The sequence below is a fragment of the Phlebotomus papatasi genome, chromosome 3 (assembly GCF_024763615.1).
Source record: "Phlebotomus papatasi isolate M1 chromosome 3, Ppap_2.1, whole genome shotgun sequence".
Lineage (NCBI taxonomy): Eukaryota > Metazoa > Arthropoda > Insecta > Diptera > Psychodidae > Phlebotomus > Phlebotomus papatasi.
Window position 1 is genome coordinate 12676505 of NC_077224.1, and position 12639 is coordinate 12689143.

Here is a 12639-nt window from a genome sequence, read left to right on the forward strand (position 1 = left end):
TGTACGGGAGGGGCTTAGTGACACTGCATTGTTTAAAAATCTCCAATGTAACTTTGAAACTGTACCTCAAAAGTAGTTTCGCAACGTTTCCCGTCACCGGTTCACAACTGATTTAAACCGATTTATAAATCACACGAAACATCACCCAAAATGATTTGGAGTAGTAAAATTATTTTTCTGATAAAACTGACTCATCGGTTATGAATCGGTTATTTACTGGTTAATAACCGATTAGAACCGATTCAGGTTTGTCAAAAATTCCAAGACCTTTACAGCGATATCTAAAGATGACCCTATTCGGTTGATAAATACGCTATTTAGGGCCATTTTTAAATCAGACTTTGAAAACGGTTATTAGGAATGATACGATTCAACTGTGTTTTCGTCTTTGGAGGAAATGTTAGCTGAGATTCTTTCAATCTCAGCTTTTGTGGTCACAGGTGAAATCCGACCTCGTCAGATCGGTCCCAAATTTTGGATCTACACGTTTTGACACTCATAGATCACGAAAATCATATGCGCCAAAAATCGACTTTCGTGGACGTCCCGTCCCGTCCCGTCCGTTACATTTCGACTTCTGGAGAGAGAACGGAGAGAAATATCGATAAACGGTTTTCGGCAAGGGTTAAATGTCGTTGGGCCGCTAAAAGTTGATGGTGTTAGATCCACCCCCCCATCCCCCTTCCGCCATTTTGGAATACCCCTAAATTTTGTTTTCTTAAAAACTCAGCCTCTACAGCATTGGTCGCGCTCAAATTTTAGTATGTTATAGCTCGGCCTAAGAGCTTTCGATCGATATCAAACTTAACTCCGTCTGACTCCCCTGACCCGAGATAGGGGGTGGTCATAATTCAATTTTCAAGTGGTCATATCTCTGGTTCTAATTATCAGAATTGGAAAAATTTTAGTGTTTTGGAAAGCTCTCGTGGAGTACTAAAATCATTATGACATCCCAATTTTATACGATTTAATCGAAGGTCCAATTAATCGATTAATCGAAAAATCGATTTTCGATTAATCGATCTCGAATAATTCGAAAACTAGACGATACTTTTTCTTTAAATTTTAATATGTTGTAGCTGAGGTCGAGACCTCTCAAACGGTTTATCGCACTCCTCCCTCGATGTTCCCTGACCCGAGCTATAACCAATAATGTCATGACCGGGCTGCATTTTTGGTGTTTCTGAAGCGATTTTGACAAAATTTTAGTATACGATGGATCCCATCCGTCTCTACTCCTACTCACTGTACCCCGACCCTTACTATATCCATATGGACCAGACTCTATCTCTAATGTTTATTAACCGATTTCAATGAACTTTTTTTTCCTTTGTTGGCCTTCCCCACTCAGATTATTTAAAATAGAAAATGACCAGTGATAAGCCCAGATAAGCTTATGGTAGCTGAGATTCTTTACAGGTGACCTCGAAATGCGTGCAACTCGGGGTGCTTGCAATTCGGAATGCGTGAAAATTCGATTGAAAATTGAATTTTGGGGGTAAATAATCACGTCGAGTAAACTTTCCCCTAGTCCCCGGCGAGTGGTTTTCAAAGTTGAAGCCAATTTCTTGCTTTCACATACAAATGCGTATGGGAATTTTTCTGCACTCGTGATCGTTATGCTAAATATTTAAAAAGTGAGAAGTTTTTCCGTATTATAAGATACCTTTCCGTATGGAGGGATAAATATACTAAATTTTTGTTTAAATAAATTTTTTCCATGGAGCACTGTAAACTGAGTCCGAGATCAATTTAGGAATTGGCTTCAAATAGCTCCATATAAAAAGGCCAACTTGCCAGGCGCTTGTTTACCCCCAATACTCAATTCACAATTGAATTTTCCCGCATTCCGAGTTGCGACCTACAGGCGACCTCGAAATGCGTGCAACTCAGGGTGCTTGAGTTGCACGCATTTCGAGGTCGCCTGTAAAGAATCTCAGCTACCATAAGCTTATCTAGGCTTTTTTATTATTATATTATAATATTATAGTATAATATTATAAATATATATAAACATATAACAGCAATTTAACCGAGATTGGGCGTTTCTTTGTCTTCCAAAAAATGCGGAAAACGGTTAATTTCTTTAGCATCCTAATTCAGGCTCCCCCTTTTTAGGGACACCATCTTCTTTAGGTTTCTGGGATTGATTTACGGAAAATTACCGCTGAAGATTGATTACAGTTAGTTATGTCCTAGGCTATTCTTAGATGGCCTCCTTAATTTCCTGAGTGAATAAATCCTCAGTAGGATTGATATTACTAGGGGCGTGGCTTATGAAATGATAGTTTTTCTCGTATATTTCTATGGTATCTCACCATAGCATTAATAATTTAAAAATAGAAAAATTATTCCACAATAATTAGCTTAATGGAGGCGTGTCCTAAAATTACTTATGGGCGGAGCTTAGTTATGAAACCTAATAAATCACGCTTCAAAATTTATGATTATAATTAACGGTAACAATTGTTGTTCAAGACATTTTCACTCTGATCTATAAATGAGTGTTAGGAAGTAATTAGTGACCTTTTTCTTAAAAGTCCCCCTGTCTTTTATGCTTAGACACTTAAGTTCATAAGCTTCACGCAATGCTACTTGAAGGCCAAATAAAATTACCAAAAATAAATGAATGTCAAAGTGTTCATATCTTGTTAAAAACCGAATTGTTTTAAAATGCATTTTGGAGTAAATTGCTGTATTTTTAATGAACAAAAAAAGTTTGGCGAGACTGATGGTCCTCATGCCATACTTCAGTAAATACCTTTGCATTTTTTCCATGCTTTTTTTTAGTCATTCATGTGACACTGTAATGCAATAATCTATGACGATGGAGCATAAAAGTGACGCTGCTGAGCACATGGTTAGAGTGGGAAGTGGGGATGCAATTGATAGGCAGTTTTCTGTTGCAGCTTATGTAAAAGATGTTGTACTTATCGCACTTGGAACACTCACACAAGACCACCTTTCGAAAAAACCTCCTCGATTTGCTGGCAATACCTGTTGCCGTAGCACCGTAAACACTTTCAGTCTGCACAACCAACCAGTCAGTTCGATTTTCTGCTTTTGTGCCTCTTGCTATTTTCCCCTCTGAACCCGTGCCTGTGAAAAGCTCGTGGAAAAAAGTGTGTGCTGAAGCCCCCTTTTGTGCTGTGGCAGCCTTTTGAGAACCCCCAGCAAGGAGTTCTTGGGGCAGGAAAAATTGGTGGTGCAAGTGAATATTGCGGAAGAATGAGGATGGAATTGTGCAGCAAAAAGTGAAGAATTCTTGGTGTTTTTGGGGGAAGACCTAAGGAGCTTTTTCATCTTTGGGAGAAAGCTGTAAGTTAGTGTTTTTGATTGAGAAAATTTGAGGCTGTGAAAGTGTCTCAATGAAAGTGAATGTTGATGGATTTGAAAAATTATTTGGAAATTTTCAGCGGTATTTCGTGCAATGTCTAAAATACACAAAAATTTTATTCAGTCTTCGCTCCAATTCCAATTAAAGCATTTCTGCCACATAATAACAAAACCACGAGTCAGAGAAGTTACTCTGGCCTGCCATCGGCTATACACAACTTGCCCGCCTGATGGACTTATGCAATGACCATTGGCTTCTGTTGCAAATGCTAAATGTTTGTTGAATTATAACTGAACATTTTCAAATAATTCAATAAGCTCCACTTAACTCGTGCCCTGAACTGGCCACACAATCCGGCCTACAAAAGCTCTCAATTTAATACCTCTCCATCCTCTCCACATCAATCATGCACAAAATCTCAATAAAAGCGACCTATTCCAACATCTCGACCATAAATACCTACACTCAATGTAAAATCTAACAATATCATCTTAAAGAATCTCCCACGAATAAACCTTGACTTTTCCCTTCAAAAAATAAAAGCACACGCGTCAGTATCAATTGACGAAGAAAGCTCCCGTGAAAATGATCTTTAGCGATATACACGCAATTCTTCAATTGCATCACAATTGCAATTTCTCTAAATAATTTCCTTTTGCAAAATATTGCATGTTGTATTACGTATTGAATGTTCTGAGGGGGAAAAACGGCTGTTTATGTGTTGTTTTTATTTGTTTGGATGAGCAGAGAAATAAAATGAGATTGTTTGTTGAGATGTAGAACATCTTCTGTGGTAGGATTCAAGCAATTAAATCAAACGCAGAGGTGTGGAAATTTCTAAATTCATCAAGATAAGCCCCAATACTTAATAATTTATTCGCAATATTGTGATTAAAATCATGATATTGATAAAACAAATGAAAAATACACCAAATACTGTTAATTTTGATTGAAGATAAGAAATGATATAGAGCTTTACCCTAAAGGGGGTGGCAAAGCGTCTCAGGCTTTGCAAAGTGCTCGAACTCGTGACTTAAAAGCTATACCGCAAAAGTACCCTCGCATCATTTACCGATTACCGGTTCTCAACCGATTTAAACCAATTTGTAAATCACTCGAAAGATTCCAGAAAATAATTTTAAGAGTAATAAAATTTATTTTCGGACAAAAATTACTTATTGGTTTATAACCGGTTTCTTACCGGTTCAGACCTGATTTGAACAGATTTAAAAATCACGCAAAACATTGCCCAAAATAACTTAGGACTAATCCCGTCCAATAATTTCGTCAGATATCTTTAAGTTTTCTACAGAAAATATCTACACCTCTGCCGAAAATATGCCGATAAATCTGTAGATATTCCTACGAATTTTATTTGGGTTTGGGAGAAAATTCGTCAGAAATTTTTGCAGATTTTCTGACGAATCCTGGTGCATACTCTGACGAATTTCTGTAGATATTTTGCCGATTTTCTGTACATTTTTTTCTACATTCCAGACTTTCCAGACAGCTGTCTCTGAAAAGATGGAATATTTTTCACTGAATTTTGCAAAATTCAATAGAGTTATTCTTGGTGATATCATAGTGTTTATATAACACAAAGAATTCTGCGACGCCGTGTTACAGTGCTGTCTCGCTATATGCACAGTTTGGGTACTTTTTTTGACAGTTCTCTTTCTGACTATGCACAACATTTTTTGAAATTCCCAACGGTTTTTCTCCTTCTTTTAATAAATTATTATTTTTTTATTGTTCTAGAATTTCCCGTGTTATTTTAACTATAATATGAGACAGAAAAAATAAAATTAAGATAATTAAAAACGAGAAAAATTAGTTACCAAGAAAATAATTTTCTTTATTACTTTGTGAAAATGTAAACAAATTGATTTTGAATGCAACCGACACAAAAGCTGTGCATATAGAAAGTGTGTATATAGAGAAACAGAACTGTATATGTAGAGAATAGTGAAGTGATATCTTTAAACACAGTGTCGACCTAAATTTCGTGTTTTTGTATCATTCGATTAACGATTTTTAAGAAATTAGTATTTTTGCTCGCATTTTTTTTTATTTATCTAAAATGCTTAATCGGTAATGCTTGTTAAGCAGACCATACCATTTTCTTTGTAACTTCTACAGTTTCTTGATAAATCAACAATATTTTTGTTGAGACAATGGAGACTATGCAGATTTTCAATGCAGAAATTGTGCCGAGAATCTGCAGATTTTCGGAAAAATTTCTGCCGAAAATCTACAGATTTCCTCTGAATTTACTAGAATATACCGTTACAATTCAAGAAACCTCGGAGTAAAATCGGCAGGTAGAGCAATGATTTGATGGGATATCATTGAATTTCGAATAGAAATTAGTTATCAGTTATAAGCCGGATCATTACCGGTTTAAAACCGATTGGAACCAGTTCAGTTTTGTCGGAAATTCCAAGACTTTTCCAAGCAACCCCAAACTTGACCAGATTTACTTGATAAATCCGGTTTGAAAAGCAGTTGATTTTAATAAATGGGAATTTAAATTGAATAAATAAATGCACTCTTCAAAGCCTTTTTAACCTTTTCCCTCGAAAATCCGTTATTAGGAATGGTCTTACGGTATATACCGGTATATACGGTTTTACACATGGTCAATTGTCCGCCTGGGTAATCTTTAAAATACAGTGCCCACTCTCTAATCCGGATCGCCGTAATCCGAACGAAATATCGACGGTTACATTTAAAATCATTTTGAGGTTATGTATACACGAGTATTCAGCAATGAAAATGAAATATCCTGTGATGTTTTTGTTTAATAAATGAATTATAATAGCATAGAATTCTCAAATTATGTTTTTTAAACTTCTTTGAAACTTTTATTCTAATTCTAGAACCTTGTATTATATTTTCGAGACGTTGAACAAATTCAAGAAATCCATCCGGATTACGAAGCGGACATCTGTCATATTGTCTCCCAATCATTCGGATTACGAAGCGGGCACTGTATATCCAAAAATGAAAAAAAAATCGCACGACGTGTTTACGAGCAATCCCAAAAAATTTAGTTTAGGATGGGATGGGGAGGGGTTGGGGAAATGAGGAGCATGTTAACGATCGTTGGGTCGACTTATGGGGGATCCCCAGAAGGTCCCAAATCGCTATCTCCCACGCTATTGTTTTCTTGATAATTCAGCCCCTATGGCATCGATCGATCTCAAATTTTAGTATGTTATAGTTGGGCCTAAGGCCTTTCGATCGATACCAAACTTCACCCCTCCGACCCCCCTCACCCGTGCTAGAGGGGGTCAAAAATTGAATTTTTAAGTAGTCATATCTCCGGTTCTCATTATTAGAATGCAAAAAATTTTGGTGTTTTGGAAAGCACTCGTTGAGTACTACAACTCTTATGGCACCCCAATTTCATCCGATTAAATCCAAGGTCCGATTAATCGAAAAATCGATTTTCGATTAATCAATCTCGAATATTCCGAAAGCTAGACGATACTTTTTCTTTAAATTTTAGTATGTTGTAGCTGAGGTCGAGACCTTTCCAACGGTGGGTCGCACTTCTCCCTTGATGTTTCCTGACCCAAGCTACAACCAAAAGTGTCTTGACCGGACCATGTTTTCGGTTTTTATGAAGGGATTTCGATGTAATTTTAGCATATATTTTATCTGAGAGCAAGATCTTTCTAATGATGGGTCCAATCCGTCTACACCAACCCATTGTACCCCGACCCTTACTATATTCATATGAACCGGACTCTATCTCTAATGTTTATTCACCGATTTCAATGAACTTTTTTTTTCTTTCGTTGACCTTCCCCACTCAGACTATCCTATACTCTAGAGGGCTCAATTTTCAATGGAATTGCTTAAGTTTAGATTTTTTTGAAAGGTCTTGAATGTTTTAACCCGACTGCATCGGTTTCAATCGGCGATGAATATTCTAAAATGCGAATTTCTTAATCAATCAATGTTCCGTTTAGTAATGCTATTGTAATTTAGGAATACATTTAATCAGTTGTAAATTAATATGCATCTAGAAACCGTGCGAAAAGATAATTTACGGAGAGCTATATCTCGTTAAGTTCGAGCAATCCGTAAAGCTTGGACGATTTTCTATTTATTCTTCTTCATAATCCAGAAATTTAGAAATTTTTCATAAAGAAATCAAAAAATTAAGAGCTTAAATGAATTTAGTGACCAAGGTAGAAGACATAATTAATATTTAATTAGAAGTGGATAATACTTAAATTTTCAAATTGGTCCATCATTAGATAATGAATCAGAATTGTTATGCTTATTATGGCACAGGTTATTGTCATGCGTTTTCACAACTTTTTCGCGATTTTATGATATTCCAGTCAATGAAAAAGAAAAACAAGTTTAAAGCAAATCTTGTTAGTGGTTTCTCAATTTTCTTTGGATTTCCTGAGTTATCAAACCAGCAACTTCGAACAGGACTAAACAACTTTACTTGACCTCTGTTGACGCATGAATCAGTTGAGATTTTGCAACTCAAAACCACTTTAATACTCAATTAAATGTCATTTAATAAATCCTTAAGTAAACCAGTTCCGAAACAATGCATCAGATAAAATCATAGAAAATTTCCCACAATTTTTCTTCAAAATCTTCCCATATTCTTCGCAATTTTGATGACAAAATTTTTGAATTTGTTCAGTGATCTTTTTAGTCACAATTCCCTCTTATGTCTCGTGTGCAAACTCCAATGTAAATATTGCAGCTCATTTAGTCAAACTCGATGCATATCGAAGCATTTGCTTCAAAGACATTTCATAATCTGGCGCTCAATGATAATCTTAAGAGGCAAAAAGAGACAAAAACCACAAAAATACCTCGTCTTGCACATCTTGCATAACGAAAAACCCGAGAAATATACCGGCAGGAGACAATAAATGAATAGATGAATCTAGACAAGTTGTTTGAGAGAATTGTGCGCTTCTTCGAGACCAAAAACCAACAACAACGAAGACGCTAATCTGCTGGAAACACCAGCAAATAAGTCAATGTGCAAACAATTTACAAGAAAAGCTCCTTTCGCCTCCACCTTTTGACCCCAATCGAACTTTTGAGCCAGCAATGGTGTGAGAAATTGAAAAGTTACTTCATCGGGACAAATAAAACCTTGAAGCACCTCTGGACAAAAAAGCGCGCGCGAAAATTAACCCAAAAAACGCTGAAGGAGGTGCGTTGCAAGATGTTTGATCACCTTTTTATGAAGAAATGACGTGAAATTGGATGAAAAAACACATGCTTTTTCTCCTCTTCCCATCCTCTCATCACAATTCATTTGTTTTTTTTACTGGTGCAATAGAAAATGCTAAACAATCTTGCTGAAACATTGATGAAAATGTCACAGAGAGAAACTTCATCTCAGGGAATTGCACATCTCAAGTTAAGATGACCCAAGAGGGCAGGTAAAACCATCTGCAGTGATTGCATGTAACCACAAGACAACTCCTAAATCTAATTTAACTGAACAAATTGCCGTAAAATTAGCACCTCATGAGAAGAGGTGAGAAGCCACATACAGAAGAAATGACCGAGGGACTTTATTAAATAATACTTAGCATGATTGCACCACATTGTTTAATTAGCCAAGCGTCTTGCGTGTCTGATTTGAAGAGCCGTGAAAATTCCATGTTGACAAGCGTGTTCGTGCATACACCGAGAAAAATTTGGATGGTATTTTCTACAAATCGTGTCTTTAAATTTTACTGTCTCAAAAGATAGTAGAAAATACCATCCTCCATAGAAACTTTCCTTTAGAATCTACCATCTTGACATTTTAAATTTTACTATTCTATGGATAGTAAATTCTAATAGCCGGATGGTAAAATCTACTATCCTCCTTTAGATTTTACCTTGGCCTCTCTTAGATTCTAATATCTGGATAGTAAATTTTACTAGCCGCATATTAGGTGTTAGAATTTAACTGGAAGACAGTAAATTTTAACGGAGGATAGTAATTTGGATTGAAATTACTATCCAAGCCAGTAAAATTTGCCATCCTGCTGTTAGAATGTCATTTTGGAATATCGTGTGTGCCGATGCAACGGTTCCCGATATGCTTTTAATACATTATAGGAGTTCGTGGCGCAGCTGGAAGATGCTCGACTGTCATCACAAAGGTCGCATGTTCAAATCTCGGCGTAGTCATCAATGTTGGAAAAAGATTTTCACGCATCAAAATGGCTTGAAATACAGAGATTGTCATCCAAGAAGGGCCCCAAGCTCTCAAATAATGCCTAAAAATTAATGGAAATATGGAAAAATAAATTTTTCCGACATTTTTCGTTCTAATATCCGGCTAGTAAAATTTACTATCCTGCCAGTAAAATTTACCATCAGGCTAGTAAAATCTAATATCCGGGATATTAGAATTTACCATCCGGTTATTAGAATTTACTATCCATGCAATAGATTCTACAATTTTTGACAGTCCGATTTAATATCGCGTTTGCTGGGTGACTTTTTTACTATCCGGCCATTAGAATTTTGTATGGAGGATGGTAAATTTTACCATCCACATTTTTCTCGGTGTAGAGATGAATGTTTACGTGATTTGCAAAATTGTTGACATGGTTAGTAAGTTACCATGACTTTCCCAATTGAAGACAACCACAAATTAATTAAATATTGTACCGGGATAATATGACATTTCTAGAGCAAGGAATAATTTACATAATTGGCTTGTATCTATTTAGAACATCTAGAGATGAGATTAAATGAAAAATGAAGAAAGAGTTAAGTTTAATACACATGTAATTAAATATTTAATGCTGTAAAATATTTTAAACCAGTCGTGTTCTCTGATTGGCTGTATCGTAAAAGCGTTCAATCCTCTAGCCAATCACAGAACGCCTTTGTCCCCTGCGAGTGACTTTGATACCTCCTGTTCGTAAGCTTTTCTTGTGACAATTTCTTTCTATGTAAGTTTTTCTTTCTGTTATGTGTTTCTACCGCAAAAATATTTATCATGGCACCGTGAATGAGTGGGATTAGTGTTTCCAGTATGGCTATATATAATTTCCATTAGTATTATCAACACAAAATTTCCGATATTTTTCTCGACTTTTAACGATCTCATGCCTGTATTAGAGGACACATGCTCTGCTTGACTTGCTAGACGACCTTAACCAATTGCATTGTGCACTAAAATCGCTTACTCACGGGGTTGCGAGATTTAGAAACGATATGGTGCGAAGTAAACATGGTAGATCGGGATCGGTAAAGACGACCCTTAAGTTCTAGAAATAAAGAAAAGCTTACGGTAATTGAATTGAAGTGAGATTATAGGGGAAGATGGCTAGGTCATCCTTCGAAAGTGTTTGACCTTTGAATATTGTAATTTTATGTCTTGCTCTAAAGCAAAAAAAAGCTATTAATATAGTAACATTTAAAAGGATTAATAGCGAAGAAAAAAAACTATTTTAATAGATTTTTTGCTTGCAATATTGAAAAGCTTAAGATATTCGACAGCTGACTACCTTCCTCTATATACTCAGGGAAAATTTTTGCAGCTTCGTAATGTTGTAGCTTCATAAAAAACGATTTTTTTCCATTTTACTGAATGAATTTAATTATTTAACCCATGGCCAGATATTCTAATTTTATAATAGATCAAATTTCAAGAATTGAGTTTTATGTATTTCTCAAAAAGATACCACTAATTATAATTTATAGAGGGTTTATCTTGGTTATTATTCTACCGTAAAAGTCTTTTGCTCGAATGGGACTGCTGTGCTTTTGTGGAAAATGCATAAATACTACTACCTTGGCAGCTCGGGAAAATCTAACTTTTGCAGCTCTGTAAAAGTATCATTCAGAACTATTCGCCACCGGTTTTGGGAACATCACACTGTTTATCAGGATATTAAACATTCTTCACGAAAAATTCGAAAAAGAAGACGCACTTCCAGAGCGAAATGGGACTACATCAGATGTTTTTGTTGTACTTCTGTTAATTCAAACATTAAGTCCTAATCTACTTTATGGTAGGTGTAATTACAAGGGATGAATAAGTGGCTTTGAGTATGAACCGTAAGCGGCGATCGGCAAAATTGTGCCGATCTGGAACTAAAATCGATACACACAGACACACCTTTCCATTTTCCCAATAGCTGGGGGTAGCACTCCTAGTACATCGTTGCCAGGCACAATGTACAAGGATAAAAATTTTTGACTTTAAGTTTTACAGATATTTGCCACCTAACGCCAAGTTAGTAACCACATCTGAATGGATTTAAGTCTGTCGGTAGGCAAGTAAAGTGCTCGGTCTTCCGTACACCACCCTTTTGTGAAGACCTAACCATCGTCACAAATCCTCGTTCACCAAATTCTGAGAAATATAGTTTAGATCGCTAAAACAAGGTCCCCTCTTCCATCAATCTCTAACCAAAAATTTCGACTGGAGTACAGGGCTCACCGTATGGAAGTGGAAGTAGAGAATGGGATAGTTTTAATTAATACCCTAAACTAAAACCTTTAAATTAAAGCCTCCAAACTAAAAATCGACAAAGTGGCACTACTTTACTAAGAAATCGACATATCGACACAATTTTAATGGAACTAGTAATTGACAGATCGGCACGAGATCGCCAAATCCGTGCAAAATCGGCGAATTGGCTCAATTTTTACAAAAGATCGGCGAATCGGCACGCGAGTGAACTTTGTGCGTCACAGTTATCTACCCCTTGTGTAATTATTTCAAAAGCTATTTCAGTGCATTTTGAGTATTTATTTTCCAATTTTCCTTATTTTCAAGTGGAATCTTCCACATTTCGCTTGAAACTGATCATTATTGGTCATTTCAGAACCAAAAATGTTCAAAATATGTTTTGCGGACTGCAATAGGTGTGTGATGATGAGTGAATCACATATAATTGACTGCCAGAATGCAGAAAAAAATTATTTTCCAAGTCTCATAAAAAACAACTCTTAAAAAATAGTATGAAATTGGTCTTAAAATGCATGATACCTCATACAAATTGTTAAAGCAAGTAGATGAATGTTCTGTCTAAATATTGATGTAAATATTTTGCATCAGGGTGTAGTATTTACGGTGAAAATAAGGCGTATGAAGGTGGACAAATTTTGTACGTAGCTGAGTAAACCGGGGCAGCATTTTAAAATTTGCCACTACATACAAATTTGTCTGTTTATGCATATGATAGAAATAAAAGTGAGGTTATTTTGGGCTTTTGGGATCTTGATTTTAAGTTAAATGGACAGTCCGGTGATGGCGGATATAAAGAACTTTTCCTCGGAATAAAATAAAAACCATC

The 12639-nt window shown here is 36.0% G+C and overlaps 2 protein-coding genes across 2 annotated transcripts in view; one reads left to right on the forward strand and one right to left on the reverse strand.

The window, feature by feature from the left end:
- LOC129807774 (protein stunted) overlaps positions 1 to 12639 on the reverse strand; it is a 351397-nt gene that overhangs the window by 258838 nt on the left and 79920 nt on the right. The window lies entirely within an intron of this gene.
- LOC129807773 (uncharacterized) overlaps positions 2848 to 12639 on the forward strand; it is a 30994-nt gene continuing 21202 nt past the window's right edge. The window contains exon 1 of the mRNA XM_055857253.1: positions 2848 to 3318. The gene's annotated coding sequence lies outside the window, so the exon portion shown is untranslated. The remainder of the gene's footprint in view (positions 3319 to 12639) is intronic.